This window comes from Entelurus aequoreus, linkage group LG23 (genome assembly GCF_033978785.1).
Source record: "Entelurus aequoreus isolate RoL-2023_Sb linkage group LG23, RoL_Eaeq_v1.1, whole genome shotgun sequence".
Classification (NCBI taxonomy): Eukaryota; Metazoa; Chordata; class Actinopteri; order Syngnathiformes; family Syngnathidae; genus Entelurus; species Entelurus aequoreus.
Genome location: NC_084753.1, coordinates 17,123,560 through 17,136,059, shown reverse-complemented (window position 1 = coordinate 17,136,059; position 12,500 = coordinate 17,123,560). Strand labels below are relative to the sequence as shown.

Genomic DNA, 12,500 nt, shown 5'->3' with positions numbered 1-12,500 from the left:
AACCTGTCTGTCCTGTCAGAATGGTTGTTACTGGACACACAACGGACTCCTGGGAGAAGAGGAGTGCCGACTCTTTCAGTCGAGGACGTTGACAATATCTACCTATTAGGAATCATGATAACAGGACATCTGCTGATTAGAGTAAGCGTTGCCCTGATGGTGGCAGCCATTCAAGGTGCCCCAAAGCTGCCACGAATGATTGGAGGATGTGGGCAGAACTGTGGAAACTCTGACTTTTGTGATTGTGGATAAGATCGTACAGTCGAACCTGCAGAATGAATATGAGGACCAGAAATAGACAATTTAGAGTAAAAAGTTTACATTTGTTTTTGCTTGCTCAAACATAAACATTCTAACCTTGATTGTTTTCCCTGGGTGCTACATGCCAGGGTTGTTGCTTTAAAATTCCCCCAAGGGGACAGTGCAGCGAAAACAAAACAAACTCCTTTCCTGTCAACAAGAACTGGAAAGAAACTCTGTTCCTTTGCCACTGCATGCAGAGCAACTCCAGGCCTACACCGTGGACCATGACTCCATATGCACACATACCACCACCCTACTGCCTTTGAAGCCACGTGGTATGACGGACAACGGAGCAGCACCACTAGTGGCTGGCAGCTTTGGGCCGGATGCCTGCCCACTCCCCTCCTGTTGCAGGTCTTGTGGTTTCTGTGTCAACATGTGTACCTGTATATGCGCTATCAAGTTTTTTTTATTACTATTGAGTTTATTAGAAACTTGTACAGTATGTAATACAAGGGGAGAAGGAAATAATTTGAATAGTTAATTGATATTGTTTCAGTGCTATTTTGTCTGATTAGAATTGTGATAAAAAACTGAATCATTTATCCATCTATCCATCCATCCTCTTCCGTTTATCCGAGGTCGGGTCAAGGGGGCAGCAGCCTAAGCAGGGAAACCCAGACTTCCCTCTCCCCAGCCACTTTGTCCAGCTCCTCCCGGGGGATCCCGAGGCGTTCCCAGGCAAGCCGGGAGACATTGTTTCCCCAAAGTGTTCTGGGTCTTCCCTGTGGCCTCCTACCGGACGAACGCACCATAAACACCTCCCCAGGGAGCATCCTGACCAGATGCCCGAACCACCTCATCTGGCTCCTCTTCTCAACCGATCTCTAAGGGATAGCCCGCCACCCGACGGAAGAAACTCATTTTGGCCGCTTGTACCCGTGATCATGTCCCTTTGGTCATAGCCCAAAGATCGTGACCATAGGTCAATCAATCAAATCAATCAATGTTTATTTATATAGCACTAAATCACAAGTGTCTCAAAGGGCTGCACAAGCCACAACGACATCCGCGATACAGAGCCCACATAAGGGCAAGGAAAAACTCACAACCCCAATGGGACGTCGATAGGTGAGGATGGGAACGTAGATTGACCGATAAATTGAAAGCTTTGCCTTCTGGCACAGCTCCTTCTTCACCACGACGGATCGATACAGCGTCCGCAGACAGATCCGCATCACTGCAGACGCCGCACAGATCCGCCTGTTGATCTCACGATCCACTCTTCCCTCACTCATGAACAAGACCCTGGGGTAATTGAACTCCTCCACTTGGGGCAAGATCTCCTCCCCGACCCCGGAGATGGCACTCCAATCATTTCCAGGTGAGAACCATGGACTCGGACTTGAAGGTACTAATTCTCATCCCAGTCGCTTCACACTCGGCTGCAAACCGATCCAGTGAGAGCTGAAAATCCTGGCCAGATGAAGTCACCAGGATCACATAATTTGCAAAAAGCAGAGACCGAATCCTGCAGCCACCAAACCGGATCCCCTTAACACTCTGACTGCACCTAGAAATTCTGTCCATAAAAGTTTTGAACAAAATCATCAAACATCGTGTTTAGAAAATACCAGGAAATTAAGCAATATGTCAGCAGCTAAATTAGGAGCCTGTCTAACTTTTTTCATATGGGTCTATTTCTATGTATATGACAATTAATATGGTGTGATATACAGTACAGGCCAATAGTTTGGACACACCTTCTCCTCATTCAATGTGTTTTCTTTATTTTCATGACTATTTAAACTGTAGATTGTCACTGAAGGCATCACAACTATGGATGAACACAGGTGGAGTTATGTACAAAAAAAGGTGAAATAACTGAAAACATGTTTTATATTCTAGTTTCTTCAAAATAGCCACCCTTTGCTCTGATTACTGCTTTGCACACTCTTGGCATTCTCTCGATGAGCTTCAAGCACACCTGTGAAGTGAAAATCATTTCAGGTGACTACCTCTTGAATATTTTTTATATGTTATATATTATATATTTTTTTCTCTTCTATGTCGGAAGCAACCGGAAGTTGTGAAGCAAGGTTGGTTGCGTGAACAAAGGTACTTGCCCCCTGGTAACCCAGCAACGCAGGAAGTGATCACTGATACGCTAAGAGCCAAGTTTGGTTGTGCCATCTTGCCGTCTCACGGTTGTTTATTTGCATGGAGTGAGAAGAGAAAATAAGTGCTGCAGAGAGCGAATACATTGTTCATAAAAATTCCCCTTGACAGTATGGCATTTCTTTGGGATTTTTTTTTTAAAACAGACCGTAGTCAGAACAATGTGGTCCGTTAATTATGCAAGGTGCTCCACCCCACCAAGACCGGTAATGCCACACCACATTATCTGCGCTCACACTTTAGAGCACAGCCGTAACTTCCTGGCACTAAACCTGCAGAAAATAATTAGTCCTTATTTTTGCACCTTCATTTTAAGAGGTTTGTGTTAAATATTGATTGTGATTTCAGAATGTTGTTTACATTGATTGTTTTCCATGTGCACATAGTTCCTTTCCTTTCTGCCTTGATAGTTGAGGGGATTATAATCAGAGGAAGGTTATATTTCAAATAAAAATGTTTACATTTACTATAATTTTCTCCTGGTCTTATTTTCAATAGGTCCTAAAATATCAATAATTATTAGGGGTGTAATGGTATTATAAAAACTGCGGTATTTAGGGGTATCAAAACCATCACAATAATACCATGAAATGTGACGGTATAAAATGAAAACTTGGTCAGCGTAGTTTTTAGCTGGCACTTTCAAATTGGCCGGCCAGGAAGTAAACAACATCTCCCAAAATTTCCTGCGCAGCGCGAGTGGGCGAGGGCCGCTTGTCGGAGGTCGTAAAGGAAAGAGAAAGGATTGTTTTTCGACATTTCCTGAAGTTTTCATTAAAATCCATCCATAACCTTTTGAGTTACAGTATGTTTCTAACAGACAGACAAACAAACCCTGGTGGAAACACAAACTCTGTGGTCTGCATACTGCAAGGCAAAGTCTCCGCCTTAGTCTGGAGTGTTTCCAAGGCGACACAAAAAGCCGGTCAGAAGTTGAGATGTTTTAACCCACATTTTTTTCAGTAACATTGAATCAACTCTTGGTTTAAATTGATTTGTTATACATGTTTTAAGTACGAAATGCACCAGTGAGGACAAAAAAAAAAAAAGTTTGGTGACACTGCACTGCGGGGAACATAAGTAATATGAGAAGCTACTTGATAAACCACCACCCGGAAAATATATTTGATGACAAAGAGGCCAAGCATCAATTTGTGAGAAATTTTCAATATTAAACATTAACTCATACTTGCCAACCCTCCCGTTTTTAGCGGGAGAATCCCGATATTCAGCGCCTCTCCCGACAACCTCCCGGCAGAGATTTTCTCCCGACAAACTCCCGGTATTCAGCCGGAGCTGGAGGCCACGCCCCCTCCAGCTCAATGCGGACCTGAGACTGAGTGGGGACAGCCTTTTCTCACGTCCGCTTTCCCACAATATAAAACAGCTTGCCTGCCCAAAGACGTCATAACATCTAGGGCTTTTATAGAGTGCACAACTGCGCACACAACAAGGAGACGAAGCAGAAGAACGAGGAAATTACACACATGGCGGCCGAAATGATATACTCATCATGAACGGAGAAGTTAAACAGGACAATGCTGCCATCTAATGGATAGCCACTGGAACACTGAAATTCAAGTTTTTTTTTTTCTTTCTATGTAAATAAAATAAATATATATATATATATATATATATATATATATATATATATATATATATATATATATATATATGAAATACTCGAGTTGGTGAATTCTAGCTGTAAATAACCACGCCCCCAACCACGCCCCCCCCCCCTCCCCTCCCGATATTGGAGGTCTCAAGGTTGGCAAGTATGCATTAACTTGTCAGCTAACTTCTATGAAAATCAGCATTTTTCAAAGTGATATAGACGTCCACTACAGAGGACACAGTTTAAACGCTGAAAGACACCAACGTGAGCATTACTGTTTTACATTTATTACACCTATTGTCACTTTAAAGACACTTAACTGAAAGTAGTTACACTACCGTTCAAAAGTTTGGGGTCACCCAAACAATTTTGTGGAATAGCCTTCATTTCTAAGAACAAGAATAGACTGTCGAGTTTCAGATGAAAGTTCTCTTTTTCTGGCCATTTTGAGCGTTTAATTGACCCCACAAATGTGATGCTCCAGAAACTCAATCTGCTCAAAGGAAGGTCAGTTTTGTAGCTTCTGTAACGAGCTAAACTGTTTTCAGATGTGTGAACATGATTGCACAAGGGTTTTCTAATCATCAATTAGCCTTCTGAGCCAATGAGCAAACACATTGTACCATTAGAACACTGAGTGATAGTTGCTGGAAATGGGCCTCTATACACTTTTGTAGATATTGCACCAAAAACCAGACATTTGCAGCTAGAATAGTCATTTACCACATTAGCAATGTATAGAGTGTATTTCTTTAAAGTTAAGACTAGTTTAAAGTTATCTTCATTGAAAAGTACAGTGCTTTTCCTTCAAAAATAAGGACATTTCAATGTGACCACAAACTTTTGAACGGTAGTGTATATTTATATACACACACACACACACACACACACACACACACACACACACACACACACACACACACACACACACACACACGCACACACACACAAACTGTTTATAGTAAAAATATGATTAGAACATTTGAGCGTTATGTTTTTTTACACACTAACATTTTTAAGTCTTTTTCCTTTTTGGATATGTACAACAATAATATGGTACCATGGGCTTAATACCGTGATGATATCGTACAGTGAGATTTTGATACTGTTATATTAATAATAATTATAATACATATAGATACTGCCTGATATAAAATACTCATATGGTGATACAGTTTTTAGCCATATCGCCCAGCCCTACTAATTCCCTAACTCCCATTACTATCAAGGTTGGGTTGTCGACTGTTTCACTGCCAGCTTGACCATCGTGTTCCAGAAGATTGCCAGTTTATTTTTTAACCCACAGTGGTCCCGCGCTTTTTTTCCGAGTAGGCAGGCTGCATCTCCCAGTGATTCCTTGCAACGACCTCAAAGGCACAGAAAGATAACACAACCATATTAGATCAGTTGACAAACATCCATATTAGAAGATGCCACCGAGAGGTTACAGTTACTAACACCGTTAGTAATTCTGGGCATGAAACGTTCATCCCAGCATGTGGACACATTAACCAGACAGCAGGGGATATCTTGCTGTGATGATTGGATTCCTTTCAAACATCCGAGCCCTTAGACTACATTCTTGTTTTGTCAGTCTTTTAATCCTCAACTTTTGCAAAACACAGGATCAATCAGACAAAACCCATCTTGAGGGGTACAGAGACTGTTAATACTCTTAGTGGTACTGTACATACAGTAAATACAAATCACATTGTGGTCATCAACAGACATGTGTCATGGAGGGCAAATGTGTCGGTGGAAGCTTTTGATGTGTGCCAGCTACGGAAGTCGAGTAGTCACTGTCTATCCGTACGGCTCATTACACAAATCCCCCCAGGGATCCAGTGCGTGGAAAACAGTTCTTGTATTGCATTCCCAAGGAATCAATAGTAGGCTGAGGGCTTAGGAGTTGACAGAAACATGTACGGTATGTGTGTATTAAAGAAAGGCAATTTCAAATATTTACACAATCTGTGGCAGCTGTGATTCTCGGAAATAAAGATTTTCTAAAGCTAAGAAAATTACATTTGCAATTTGGAGGTTTCAATAATGACACCTAGAAGTGGGCACCAAATACGGTACTTTTTGGCACCAACCAAAACAGGGATTCACATAAAATCCACTGGTGTTATGTTTCGGTACCTGGGTTGCGCGCGCGGTTGCCGGCTCTTTGACTCAGTCAAACTACCTCTCGTTAATGTTACAATTTTCAATTCCAACAAAGAAATTGACTCGAAAAACGCTCCAACGTAAGTTAAGGAAAGCTCCACTTTTCGAAAAATGTGCTAGCTTGACGCTAATGTACATTGGCTTTACTATTGACATGCTACTGATTAGCATTAGCGATACAAGGCGATGCCAAAACCTCCAAATTTGTTAATGAAAACTACAACTAAGATGCATGTTACAATCAAACAGCTGGCGCATAATAAGTACAGTACTTACAGTATTAACCCACACAAAGACTTGACTGCAAAGAATGAACTGACAAGCCAACACACCATAAACTACTACTGCCATCTAATGTCTTGAACTTCCAACTGTAATTGAGACTCAGAGGTGTCAGAATACAACAAGATACAACAACTTGACATCAGTTATAATCGGCTCATTTTTAAATGTAGCAATAAAAAAAATTAGATTTTATCATCAAAGCAATATTAATAACACACAGAAGTACCGAAAATTGGTACTATCGGTATCGATTCCCAGATACCAAGAATTGCTGCCATATCAGTTGTGAAATGTGAATGGTACCTATCCCTAATGACACCACAACTATGACAACCCTGCTTAGTTATCACTGAAATGTAGTAGAAGACCCTTTCACATGTTTAAGACGGCCATCTTTATCCTTCATGATGGTCTCAGCATTCGAGCTGCTTGGACCATTGTTGATTTCTTTACTAAACCGTTTTAAGATGTATAATTTCACTTTTCTTTTCTTTGACACACTGCCGCCAGAACAGTCTTCTTCACACTTGGGAGACAAGATGAAATTTATAGCTAAAAACTGAACTAAAAAGCACGAAAGGGGTGTTGTCCTTAGGTGTAGCCTATGTCTTTTTCCGCCGAACGCATGTTCAGGACTGTCTCAGAAAATTAGAATATTGTGATAAAGTTCTTTATTTTCTGTAATGCAATTAAAAAAACTAAAATGTCATACATTCTGGATTCATTACACGTCAACTGAAATATTGCAAGCCTTTTATTATTTTTAATATTGCTGATTATGGCATACAGCTTAAGAAAACTCAAAAATCCCATCTCAAAAAATTTGAATATTTCCTCAGACCAAGTTAAAAAAAAAAGATGTATAACAAATAATAATAATAAATCTCTTGGTACACAGCTGCATTGACTCTGGACTTGATGAAACACAGTGGACCAACACCAGCAGCTTACATGGCTCCCCAAACCATTGCTGACTGTGGGAACTTCACACTGGATTTCAAGCAACTTGGATTTTGCTCCTCTCCAGCCTTCCTCCAGACTCTAGCGCCTTCACTTCCAAATTAAATACAAAACTTGCTTTCGTCTGAAAACAGGACTCTGGACCACTCTGCAACTGTCCAGTGCTTCTTTTCCATAGCCCAAGTCAGACGCTTCTAGGGATTTTAGAGCACTAAATGCTTCCATCTGTTGAAAAGCTCTATGGAGATGATCATTTCATTTTCTAGCATGATCTGGCACCTGCCCACAGTGCCAAAACCACCAGTAACTGGTGTACTGACCATGGCATTACTGTCCTCGATTGGCCTGCCAACTCCCCTGACCTGAACCCCACAGAGAATGTGTGGGGTATTGTGAAGAAGAAGCTGAAAGACACCAGACCCAATAATGCAAATGAGCTAAAGGCCGCTATTGAAGCATCCTGGGCATCCATAACACCTCAGCAATGCCACAGGCTGATTGCCTCCATGCCACGCCGCATTGATGCAGTAATCCGTGCAAAAGGATTCCCAACCAAGTACTGAGTGCATTAATTGACATTTTCAAATGTTTGATTTTGTTTTGTTATAAATCTTTTTTTTTTAACTTGGTCTGAGGAAATATTCTAACTTTTTGAGATGGAATTTGAGTTTTCTTAAACTGTATGCCATTATCAGCCATATTAAAATAATAAAAAGGCTTGCAATATTTCAGTTGATGTGTAATGAATCCAGAATGTATGACGTTTTTGTTTTTTTAATTGCATTACAGAAAGTAAAGAACTTTATCACAATATTCTCATTTTCTGACACAGTCCTGTATCTGTTTAAAAAAAAAATGTGTACAGTATTAAGGAATTATGGAAGTGCCTTTGCGACTATGAAACTTCATAACACCTGTACAAAACGCCAGACAACATTTTTGAGGGGTTTGTAAGTGTCATGTTAAGCGTCAAGAGTTCGGTGCACAAGCCAATAAAAAGCTAACTAATTGTAACAAACGTAAGAACACGACATTAGTTGCATTTTATGTGTGTGCTTTATTTTGCTAATCAGTTTATCAATATTCTTTTGCACCAACAAAGTATGGGCATATTTCAAGCATATTTCCAAAGTGTAAACTTTGGTGGCAGTAATATTTTTTCAATGTTGTTTCTGTTGTTTGTTTACATTCGTTTTGGGTGATACCACAAATTTGAATATCGATCCAATACCAAGTAATTATAAGGGCAGTATCATCATGCCAATAGATACTAAACATTTTTAAGATCGATGAATGATTCCATTTTGGATCACAATTAGGACAAATACACAGGATTGCAGTGTAACAATATCAATTAAATATTTAAATTATTTCCTACTATTGGCTCTGATTTCAATCTTTTGGTTTTTGCCCTTAAAAGCCCTGCTGTGACCATAACCCTATTTCCTGAGTTTGTAAACAACAACAAAAACGACAAAATATTTTTGATAATAAAAAATACCGATATATCCACTGAAGTATTGACCATATATTGACACTATGCTTGCTATCGTTACTGTCGACATTTGTAATGATTCGCCCACCTCTGTTTAGATTCAAGAGCTCTAGCTTAGCAGTTAGCACATCCTCCCACTGTGTGTAATGTAGCATGTTTAGCTATTCCTCGTCTTCCAGTGATGATACTTGCAAGATATGTAGTTTATTTGCCGCCATGGCTGACTTAGAAGCGGCTTCGCACTAGCTAGCTAGTTAGCTTGTTGCTGTCAAATGTATGGCACACGTTTTCTCAACATGCATTATCACAATATGACAAAAGTATTTAAAGCTCTATCGTCGACCAAGTTTACACCATTTACTTACACCCATGTTTCTTAACCGCAGGGCAGGGCTGCGGCCCGGTACCGGTCCGTGGATCGATTGGTACCGGGCCGCACAAGAAATAAATAAAAAATAAAAAATAAAAAATATTTATTTTATTTTTTTTTTTTTTTTATTAAATCAACATAAAAAACAAGATACACTTACAATTAGTGCACCAACCCAAAAAACCTCCCTCCCCCATTTATACTCACTTTTTTATGACAAAAAAAAATGTTTAATTAAAAAATACCGGGGAAAAAAAGAAAAAAAAAAGACCCTTGTTCCCCTTATAAGTTAAGGTCATCATGCTGTCAACTGCAGGATGCTGTGTGGCAGCTGACAATATTGCCACTACAGTTAAACACCCTTTCAGATTGTGTATACCAATGATTTTCAAACTGTGGTACCAGTACCACTAGTGGTACGCGGGCTCCATCTAGTGGTACGCCAAAGAATCACTTGATTAAAATATAGTGTTTTACTTTCCTAGATTCAAACACTGTTACTGTTCAAAATGTGTGTAATGTTGCAGTGGCCCCAAATATTAAATATACTGTACCTATGACTTTATTTTTACTGAATACTATGCTACTGGGAACATATCTAGTTACACAAAGTATTTTGGCAGAAAAGTATTCCCTGTCGTCAAGCACAACCATGTTTCTCGCCCTGTTGATTTGATAGAATCACGTAAATTGAAACTCAACAGGCTACCGTCATGAACGCGTAATGCCCCGGGTGATGCCAAGTGCTGCCGAGGCTGGAGACAAACAGACCCGATCGCTGGCAATACTGCTGAGGTTTCTTTTTTAATTGAAAAAATCTGGGGGGGAAACAGGATCGGCAAAACGTCAGGAAATAAGGTCAAAATACGTGATTTCTCGGCATAAAGGGGAAGGTTGACAGGTATGCTTCATAGGGCTGTGAATATTTGGGCACCACACAATTTGATTGGATTGGATTCTTCTGGGTATCTATTCGATTGAGAATCGATTCAAGACAATTCTCTATTCAAAATCAATACTTTTTAATAACATTTGGTGCTAGTTCTATGATTGACTTAATTCCTCCACAAAATAGATATATAGCTCTGAAAAAATGTTATATATTACTTAACTGTTTTTTTTTCTCATAACATTTTACCGAAACATTTAATAAAGTCAAATACAAATAAGGCAACAAGAGAAGTATCCAACATTTCTCTTTTGTAAAATAAATCTGTACAGCAGATATGGGCATCTACTGTACATCAACAATATGATTTGCCTGAGTGGCTGCACAGGACAGATTGAAAAAAGTAAACTAAAAAAAATTAAAAATAGTTTTTTTTGACACCCCTAATGCTTCACACTGCTCATACTGTGGAGTTTGTGTCAAGTGGGAGCAGCTCCTACCCCGCCTCGCTCGGTGCGTGGAGGAGGAAGGGCACAGCACCCACAGCACTCAAAACATGCATTTTTTGGGGGGGGAATTTTGCCTGTCGTTCACAATCATTATAGAAGACAAGTCGACGGATGTATTTTTAATAAAATGCCTTCTAACTCGTAAAGACAAGTCCGCTTACAATGGAGCCAATGAGAGGTCCTCCATTCCGCCCTTAAAACCCAATAAATAACCTTCTAAAAACCGACAACAATACTCCTGACTAAAAAAAAATTAACCAAGTTTCAGTGATATTATAAGCGCTAACGTAGACAAACTATTTATAGCAGCGCCGTGATCACTAGCGTGTGTCCCTATGTTGACATCACCGGCTGGTGAGCTGCTTCCTCGCCTCGGTGATCATGAACGTTTATTTTAAACCATTAGTAATGCCTCTCACCTTGATAGTAGAAGGACAAGGAAGTAATCCGACAAGTTGGTACTCTTGGACAGCCAATTTAGACCCAGAAATGGTGAGAAAGACACGACGCATGTTGAAGAAAACAGCTGACGTTGTGATGCGTTTTTTAAATGAATGCGCCGCCGTATGCTTAAAGTGAGCAAAATACGTAAATATTAAATGTGGTTATAAATGTTATTACATTACATGTATACTTACATCATGTATATAAACCTTAACGGGGGTGTTTGAATGTTTTTTAAGCACTTTATAGGCAGAATAGAGCGACTCCTAGAGGTTCCATTGTAAGTGGACGTTTGATCACATTTACTTAATATTTAGAATGCACAAAAAAAAGACATACAAATATGTTCTTGTTAAAAGTTAAAGTACCAATGATTGTCACACACACACTTGTCTTACATAACTATTGTGAATCATAGGCAAAATTCCAAAAAAAGTGCAGTTCCCCTTTAAGAATTACATACACTGGTATGGTGGTATTATCTCAAATACATTTTTCTTTATAAAAGATACGAGTATAATTCGTAATAACGGTAAACCACACAGCCTAATTTGTATGTCAATTCATTTTTGGTCAGTTATTGATGTCCCTTCCTAATGCAGTACCGTATATTTGGATCATCTTTGTGATTAACACATGGTTACATATCATTTGATACGTTTGTAAACGATAAGTAGGTTAGACATAATTATTGACTACCATTAAAAGTAAGATTACTAATTCAGTGTAATATTTGAGTGGGCCCCCGGGTCCCTCTGTACAGTAGTGGAAAAGTTGGGCCCCGAGGTCAAAAAGGTTAGGAACCCCTGACTCAAATTATATACATTGCGCAATCCTAAATTCTAGGCAAGGCAAGGCAACTTTATTTGTATAGCACTTTTCATACACAAGGCAGACTCAAAGTGCTTCACAGCACAACATGTGTTGGATGACTTTAAACCTTTCTTTTTTAGCACCAAAAACAATTATCTCAGTTTTATCTTCATTTAGTTGTAGGAAATTTTGGCACATCCAGTGTTTGACTTGCTCAATGCACTGGCACAGAAGATCTATGGGGGGATAGTCATTTGGTGATAGCGCTACATAGATTTGGGTGTCGTCGGCATAGCAATGATGGTCAATGTTATTATTTTGCATGATTTGTCCTAGTGGATATATATAGATGTTAAATAAAGTCGGCCCCAAGATTGAACCTTGGGGGACTCCACACGTTACTACGTTGGTTGGTTCTGATACAAAGTCACCAATGGAAACAAAATAGTTCCTATCTTGTAGATATGACTTGAACCAGCTTAAAACTGTGCCTGAGATCCCCACCCAGTTTTCTACCTCAATATTATACA

The 12,500-nt window shown here is 39.6% G+C and overlaps 1 protein-coding gene across 3 annotated transcripts in view; it reads right to left on the bottom strand.

Moving 5' to 3' along the window:
* The window catches only part of aven (apoptosis, caspase activation inhibitor), a 132,798-nt gene that overhangs the window by 74,223 nt on the left and 46,075 nt on the right, over positions 1-12,500 (bottom strand). The gene's annotated exons all lie outside the window — the stretch shown is intronic.